An 8,758-nucleotide genomic window follows, 5' to 3' on the forward strand; every position below is an offset into this window, starting at 1 on the left:
ACGTAGTCGAGTGAGGCAACCGGAAGCGTGCTTGCCTCACTCGACTACGTGAATTACGTGACCATTTGTATAGGCGTTATATGTTCCGTATTGTCAATTGTGACGTACTATTCAACTGACAGCAATAGTGTGATTATTAGAATAATCAAACCGCTCATGTAGCGAGAACCGAAAGCCAGGGGAGGAGAGTGGGCGACTGTACGTAGAAATATATGCGCAAGCGTCTTTGAAAAACATAATGTGAGTTACAGGCTAACTGCTATGGAAGGTTGAGTGGGTACGTATGTGGTCGAATGTCTAGCTAGTGTAGTCTCGGGGACAGAATGGAAAAGGTCGGATGTTGTGATAACATGCTAAAATTGCTTAATTGTTTTGGTTGGCTCAGCATTTTAATTCGTTGGTATTGCTAGGTAGCAAGCTAACTGTATGCCAATAGCAGCGAAGTAAACTAGCTATCTACATTAAATTCGACTGTATTGTGGCTAGCTCGCTCTCACCATCTAGCTAGGCAATCTCAACTCAAGTCTATCGTAAATCATGTTTAGTTAGCTTGGCTAGTTAGCTGTTTTAAATACTGACCAGGCCACTTCGTGTTTGTAGCTAAACTAGGTAGCTAACCAGTTATCGCAAACAAGGGGCTCAATAACAACTTTTCCTACATTGTTACGTTACAGCCTTATTCTAAAATGGATTAAAAAACAAAAATCCTAAACAATCTACACACATTACCGCATAATTACAAAGCGAAAATAGTTGACATTTTTGCTAAAAATATTCAGACCATTTGCTTTGAGACTCGAGCCCAGGTGCTTTGAGACTCGAGCCCAGGTGCGTCTTGTTTCCATTGAGCCCAGATGCGTCCTGTTTCCATTGATCATCCACGATATGTTTCTACAACATGGAGTCCACCTGTGGTAAATTCAATTGATTAGAGATGAATTTGAAAGGCGCACACCTGTCTGTCTATATAAGGTCCCACAAGTTGACAGTGCATGTCAGAGCAAAAACCAAGCCATGAGGTCAAAGGAATTGTCTGTAGAGCTCAGAGACAGGATTGTGTTGAGGCACAGGTCAGGGGAAGGGTACCAAAACATGTCTTCAGCATTGAAGGTCCCCAAGAACAGTGGCCTCCGTCATTCTTAAATTTAAGAAGTTTGGAACCACCAAGACTCTTCCTAGAGCTAGCTGCCCGTCCAAACTGAGTAATCGTGGGAGAAGGGCCTTGGTCAGGGAGGTGACCAAGAACCCGATGGTCACTCTGACAGAACTACAGAGTTCCTCTGTGGAGATGGGAGAGCCTTACTGAAGGACAACCATCTGTAAAGCACTCCACCAATCAGGTCTCACCAATCAGGTCTTAATGGTAGAGTGGCCAGACGGGAAGCCACTCCTCATTAAAAGGCACATGACCGCTGGCTTGAAGGCTGCCAAAAGGCAACTAAAGACTCAGACCACGAGAGACAAGATTCTCTGGTCTGAAGAAACCAATATTGAACTATTTTTGCCTGAATGCCAAGTGTCATGTCTGGAGGAAACCTGGCACCATCCCTACGGTAAAGCATGGTGGAGGCAACATCTTGCTGTGGGGATGTTTTTCAGCGGCAGGGACTGGGAGACTAGTCGGGGTCGAGGGAAAGATTTAATGGTACGAAGTACAGACATAATTGAGGAAAACCTGCTCAGGACCTCAGACTGGGGTGAAGGTGCTCCTTCTAACAGGACAACGACCCTAAGTCACAGCCAAGACAGAGAAGAATGGGATAAAATCCCCAGATACAGGCGTACCAAGCTTGTCGCGTCATACCTAAGATGGCTCAAGGCTGTCAACGCTGCCAAAGGTGCTAAAACAAACTACAGAGTAAAGGGTCTGTATACATGTGTAAATGTGATTTTAAATGTTTATTTTTTTTATTTTTATAAATGAGCAAACAATTCTAAACCTGTTTTTTGCTTTGAGATTATGGGGTATTGTTTTAGATTGAGGAAAAAATCAAATGTAATCCATTTTAGAGAAAGCCTAACGTCACAAAATGTGTAAAAAGTCCATGGGTTTGATTATGATTTTATAACGCCAATACCGATTATTGGAGGACCAAAAAAGCCGATACCGATTTAATCGGCAGATTTATTTATAATAATGACAATTACAACCATACTGAATGAACACTTATTTTAACTTAATATAATACATCAATAAAATCAATTTAGCCTCAAGTAAATAATGAAACATGTTCAATTTGGTTTAAATAATGCAAAAACAGTGTTGGAGAAGAACGTACAAGTGCAATATGTGCTATGTAAGAAAGCTAACGTTTCAGTTCTTTGCTCAGAACATGAGAACATGTTCTGAGTAAGGGACTGAAACGTTAGCTTGAAAGCTGGTGTTTCCGTTTAACATGAGTCTTCAATATTCCCAGGTAAGATGTTTTAGGTTGTTGTTATTATAGGACTATTTCCATCTATACCATTTGTATTTAATTAACCTTTGACTATTGATTTTCTTATAGGCACTTTAGAATTGCCAGTGTAACAGTATAGCTTCCGTCCCTCTAGTTAGCGCGCGCTAACTAGCTAGCCATTTCACTTCGGTTACACCAGCCTCATCTCGGGAGTTGATAGGCTTGAAGTCATAAACAGCGCAATGCTTGACACGCAACGAAGAGCTGCTGGCAAAACGCACAAAAGTGCTGTTTGAATGAATTTATGTGCCTGCTTCTGCCTACCACTGCTCAGTCAGATACTTAGATGCTTGTTTGCTCAGTCAGATTATATGCAACGCAGGACACGCTAGATAATATCTAGTAATCATCAACCATGTATAGTTAACTAGTGATTATGATTGATTGTTTTTTATAAGATAAGTTTAATGCTAGCTAGCAACTTACCTTGGCTTACTGCATTTGCGTAACAGGCAGTCTCCTTGTGGAGTGCAATGAGAGAGAGGCAGGTCGTTATTGCATTGGACTAGTTTGCAACTAAGGTTGCAAGATTGAATCCCCCGAGCTGACAAGGTGAAAATCTGCCCTTGAACAAGGCAGTTAACCCACCGTTTCTAGGCCGTCAATGAAAATAAGAATGTGTTCTTAACTGACTTGCCTAGTTAAATAATGGTATGAAAAAAATATATATACATCTGCAAATCGGCGCCCAAAAATACCTATGTCCCATTGTTATGAAAACTTGAAATCGGCCCTAATTAATCGCCCATTCCGATTAATCTGTCGACCTCTAGTCTGAATACTTTCCAAAGGCACTGTATATACACTATACTTCTTGAAATACTTTCCTATCTCTCTCTCGTTGTGATGACACTGTAGACATGTCACCTGTGCACCAGATAGTCAATAGCAGCTGTCCCTGTGGTGACACGGGCTGGAGAACATCCTGCTGAGGCTGCAGACAGGTCTGAGGGACAACCAGACCTCACAGGACAAACACTCACAGCCAAGGTGAGCACTACAATAGGCCAGGGTAACAGGACAGGAAGGTGAATATCTTAAGGGAGGGGGAAAAAGTGGGCGGAACCCTTTTTGGTGCTAGGCTTTGAAAATGGTTCTACCTAGAACCCTGTATGTAGGGTTCTTCATATAAGCCTCTGTATATGGTTCTATGAAGGGTTTTACTGAGAACCATTTGATCTTTGGAGTGTTCTTCCTAGAACCATCTCTGAACGTTTCCACCAGCCTTATTATCCTTTAACATTTTATTTCTTTGACAATATTTACATGTAACAAGTGCAATAAATCCAACTACTAACAGATTGGATTAGTTTAGAAAAGTGTGTTCTTTGTGTAGCATAAGATGTATCAACTAATCAGTGTACATGTAAGAATAGATTAAAACAAACCATTCTGAAAGTCACCTTGCAATAGAGCATGCTGGTGATATGGTTCTATGTAGAACCCTTTTTGCCTTTCAAAGAACCCTTTCTTCCAGAAAGTGTGCTTCAGATTAAAATGGCTCATTTTGCTATTATGCTGTTTTGCCAAGTACTACTGTATAATTGTCATGCCTTGTTACCATGGTAATTGGCTATCTGGCACAAATACAGGAGATTCGTATTCACACCCCTTGACTTTTTCCACATTTCGTTGTTACAGCCTTGTTCGAATATTGATTAAATAGTTTTTTCCCTCATCAATCTACACAATGACAAAGCAAAAACTATTTTTTATAAATTTGTGCAAAAAATTGTGTTTACATAAGTATACAGACCCTTTACTCAGTATTTTGTTGAATCACCTTTGTCAGCGATTACAGCCTCGATCTTTCTTGTGTATAACGCTACAAGCTTGGCACACCTGTATTTGGGCAGTTTCTTGCATCCTTCTCTGCAGATCCTCACAAGCTGTCTGGTTGGATGGGAAGTGTTGCTGCACATCTATTTTCAGGTCTCTCGGAGATGTTTGATTAGGTTCAAGTCCAGGCTCTGGCTGGTCCACTCAAGGACATTGAGACTTGTCCCGAAGCCACTCCTGCGTTGTCTTGGCTGTGTGCATAGGTCGTTGTTCTGTTGGAAGGTGAACCTTCGCCCCAGTTGGGAGGTCATGAGTGCTCTGGAGCAGGTTTTCATCAACAAGCTTGTTTCTCATTGTCTGAGTCCTTTAGATGCCTTTTGGCAAACCCCAAGTGGGCTGTCATGTGGTTCTTACTGAGGAGTGACTTTCGCCTGGCCACTCTACCATAAAGGCCTGATTAGTGGAGTGCTGCAGAGATGTTTGTCCTTCAGTAATGCTCTCCCATCTCCGCAGAGGGACTCTGAAGCTCTGCCAGTGACCATCGGGTTCTTGGTCACCTCCCTGACCAAGGCCCCTCCCCCCGATTCCGCAGTTTGGCCCGGGTGGACAGCTCTAGTAATAGTATTGGTGGTTTAAAACATCTTCCATTTAAGAATGCTGGAGGCCACTGTGTTCTTGGGGATCTTCAATGCTGCAGACATTTTTTTGGTACCCTTCCCCAGATCTGTTCCTCGACACAATCCCGTCTCTGAGCTCTACAGACAACTCCTTCGACCTGATTGCTTGGTTTTTGCTCTGACATGCACTGTCAACTGTGGGACCTTATATAGACAGGTGTGTGCCTTTCCAAATAATGTCCAGTCAATTACATTTACCACAGGTGGACTCCCATCAGGTTGTAGAAACATCTCGTGGATGATCAATGGAATAGCTAAATTGAGGATCATAAAAAAGGGTCTGAATACTTATATAAATACTTAATCTGTTTAATTTTTTTATACATTTGAAAAAAATTCTGATCCTGTTTTTGCTTTGTCATTATGGGGTAGTGTTTGTGTGGATTATTTTCTCTCAATTTAATCCATTTTAGAACAAGGCTGTACCATAACAATGTGGGTAAGGGGTCTGAATCATTTCTAACTGCACAGTGTATATTAATGTAATGAAATTGTATCGGTCACATACACATATCTAGCAGATTTTGTTGCAAAATGCTTGTGTTACTACTGCACTGTTGGAGCTAGGATCTAAAAATGATTCACAACGATGCACAATCTAAAAATAGAAGAATGGCATTAAGAAATATATAAATATTAGATCGAGAAATGTCGGCGTGGCATCGACTAAAATTCATTAGAATAGAATACAGTATATACATGAGATGAGTAAAGCAGTATGTAAACATTATTCAAGTGACAAGTGATTCTATGTATATAAGGGGTGTTCCCTTTATTCCATACATTCCTGCATGTTGATTCATGGCCTTGGAAATGTAAATACTAAAATAATGTTTGGCTTTTAAATTCTTTCTGTTCTGAGGCCTAATGGAATGGATGAACAGCCATGTAAATGTCAATTATTATTAAATGCCTTACTCTTATCATGTCTTTCCAAATCCATTTTGATTACAATATCCCTGAGATGAATGTTGTATAATGTTACATTTTCCTTACGGCAATGTAACTTGCACTTTGTTTTCAGGTTTGAATGACAGTGTATTCCCCTAAACTTATTTCAATAAAGTCATTACTTGTTTATATGTAAGACCAGTTACCATTTGTAATTTGTTTTGGTGCAGATGTGTTAAATATACAACCCATATAAGTGTCTGTTCATGGAACAATACATCAGCCACTTAAACAGCTGTAAATTATTTTCTACCACATTTTTATTCAAGAGCATATACCATATACACATCTTTGCTGTGTAATTACATTCACATGTTAAGGGTACATTTTTGCTGTATAGAGCAAATATTTCAAGAGTCTTAATAAGAATACAATTTGGATAGAGCCACAGAAAAACAACAAATTACAGAATAAGACCAGTACGATATATCAAGAACTCTGACCAGACACCTTCAAATCAAATGTTATTGGTCACATACACATTGTTAGCAGATGTTATTGCGAGTGTAGCGAAATGCTTCTAGTTCTGACAGTGCAGTAATATCTAACAATTCCACAACTACCTAATACACACATCTAAGTAATGGAATATATGGATGAGCAATGACTGAGCGGTGTAGGTAAGATGCAATAAATTGTATAAAATACAGTTGAGATATGTGAACATAAGTGGCCAATTATGTCATGTATGTAGGCAGCAGCCCCTGTGTTAGTGATGGCTGTTTAACAGTGATTGTCTTGAGATAGCTCTTTTTCAATCTCTCTGTCCCAGCTTTGATGCACCTGTACTGACCTTGCCTTCTGGATGGTGTGTGATTGTTGCAAGATTGATGTAATTCTCTCCATGTCAGCAAGTTCCCTGCATAGACCTAACCACGTCTTTTGAGGGTGCATGTTAATTTTTCCAGCATTTTGTTCCACATTTCATTGCTGCTGCTTAAAGAATCTATCAATTTAAATGGAGTGTATCTACAGGAACAATACCTAGAAGGAGATGGCATGGGTCTGGTTGAATAACACATGGAGAACTTCACACCAAAATATGCAAGTATCCCTGGCTGCAATGTGGACTGAGTCAAATGTTTGACCCCGCCCACCTTTTTGTCCATCTGATATGACAGTTGCACACGTTGAATTCAAGCTTATTTAATATTTGAAGAGCGTAAGAAATATTATAAAGTGGTACCAGCAGATGTGTTAACACGTTTTGCTTCATGCTATGAGACAAGCTACTGATGTTGTTGTGAACAGACTTAAGTATGTCATGTACTGTTAACATTTATCAACAATTTATATTATATTCCATTGTTCATATACAGTTACTACCTATCCTGATTTATAATGCTATTTACTTTCCTCATGAGAATGGAGACAGACTATACCGACAAGCTGAATGTGCTTTGTACACTAAGTTATACCAGCTCTAGTAAAGAGATCAGAGACTCGGGTGACTTCTACATCTTTACTAAACAACATAACACAATTTACACAGCAGACAAAAACAAGGTTTGGCCACTACTCAAAAATGTCTTTACTCCTGCTTCTCAGAAGAGGAAAAGAGTCATTTTCTTGTCAACTGCCTCCACATAGAACATCTCAATCTTTCTGTAACATTAATGGTTCCTTGGAGAATATGTTCCTCTTCATCCAGGCCATCATACAACCGTAGTTCTTTAAGGGTTATAATGAGGTCTTCCACGTCCATCCCAATTACACTGAGGGAAACTGCCTTTAAATGTTTGTCGTTCGCACCACCTTGCTGCCTCTAAAGTGTCCCTTAGAAGAACATCTGCTTCCTTGAAGAAAAAGGAAGAATAAATATTAAGAGTAGTGCCTCATTGGGTGATCAAGACATATTACACCCCACTTTCACAATACCACCATGTAAACAAAGCCACTATTACTAAAGGGGTTTTCAGTGATATCTATAACTATTCAACAAGTCATCGCAACTATTATATCTTGCCATGCATCAATTATTCAGTATTACACAGACTTCTTACCCAGTTCACAGCTCACAGTTCACCATGCTACAAGCCTTCAGTATTACACACAGACTACTTACCCAGTTCACAGTGCATTTTATTTTCAGTATCGTCTCGAAAGAAAACAGATTGTGGTCATTAAGTAATGTAAGGGAACCTCTAGGGATGTGTGTACAGGAATGCACCTTACTTTAGCTAATAGCCTATACAGTACCTGGTCCTGCAGAGCTGGATGCTGATGTGACTTCTTGGGGGGACATCTACATCATCCTGAAATATATTGAAGAAGGGGGGTTAAGTCTAAACATTGGTTTAAGACTATACCACTCATCATGACACCTACCTGTAGTGCGTTTTGATTTCACCGCCTTTTTCGATCATTCAACCGCTCTTCTTCAGACCTTAGTGAGTGAATGGCACACATTCACTATGAACATATACTCAGGTCAGCTTGGACACAGTGAAAATGATTAAGAATGCAAATTAAGTTTAATGTTCAAGACTGACGGCATGGGAAAGTTCTGCAGGAAAACTAGGCACCACCGTCGCCTAATTTGCTGCATGTTTTCCTTTTAAAAGAAAATCACACAATCGGATGACTATCCAAAAAAACATATCCACTAGTGATGAGAATTTCATAATTTATACATACCTCAGTGAAATCACACTGTGCTTCCATAGAAATGTACAGGGCATAATGTAAATTAAGTTTGATAGTTATGTTAGTTATTATAACTAATAATAATAACTCCCCTCCAGGAATATATTTCAGGATGTAGAAGACACAGCATGTCACAGCATCCAGCTCTGCAGGAGTTTGATGTATGAATTGTGTATGTAGTGTAAAAACTAGGAAATAGGTCCCAAAAAATGTCAAGAATAATAAACAAGAAAGTATGAGCAATAA

General features: G+C 39.7%; 1 long non-coding RNA gene across 2 annotated transcripts; it reads left to right on the forward strand.

The window, feature by feature from the left end:
- Positions 1 to 79: 79 nt before the first annotated feature.
- Positions 80 to 7,317, forward strand: LOC135574330 (uncharacterized). 2 transcript variants are annotated; one of them, XR_010465355.1, is made up of 2 exons: positions 80 to 277; positions 3,318 to 7,317. It is a non-coding gene; the product is annotated as an uncharacterized LOC135574330 (long non-coding RNA). The 2 variants fall into 2 exon arrangements; XR_010465356.1 differs by having other exon boundaries at positions 80 to 240.
- The last annotated feature ends 1,441 nt before the right edge of the window (positions 7,318 to 8,758 follow it).

The sequence above is a fragment of the Oncorhynchus nerka genome, linkage group LG12, assembly GCF_034236695.1.
Source record: "Oncorhynchus nerka isolate Pitt River linkage group LG12, Oner_Uvic_2.0, whole genome shotgun sequence".
Classification (NCBI taxonomy): domain Eukaryota; kingdom Metazoa; phylum Chordata; class Actinopteri; order Salmoniformes; family Salmonidae; genus Oncorhynchus; species Oncorhynchus nerka.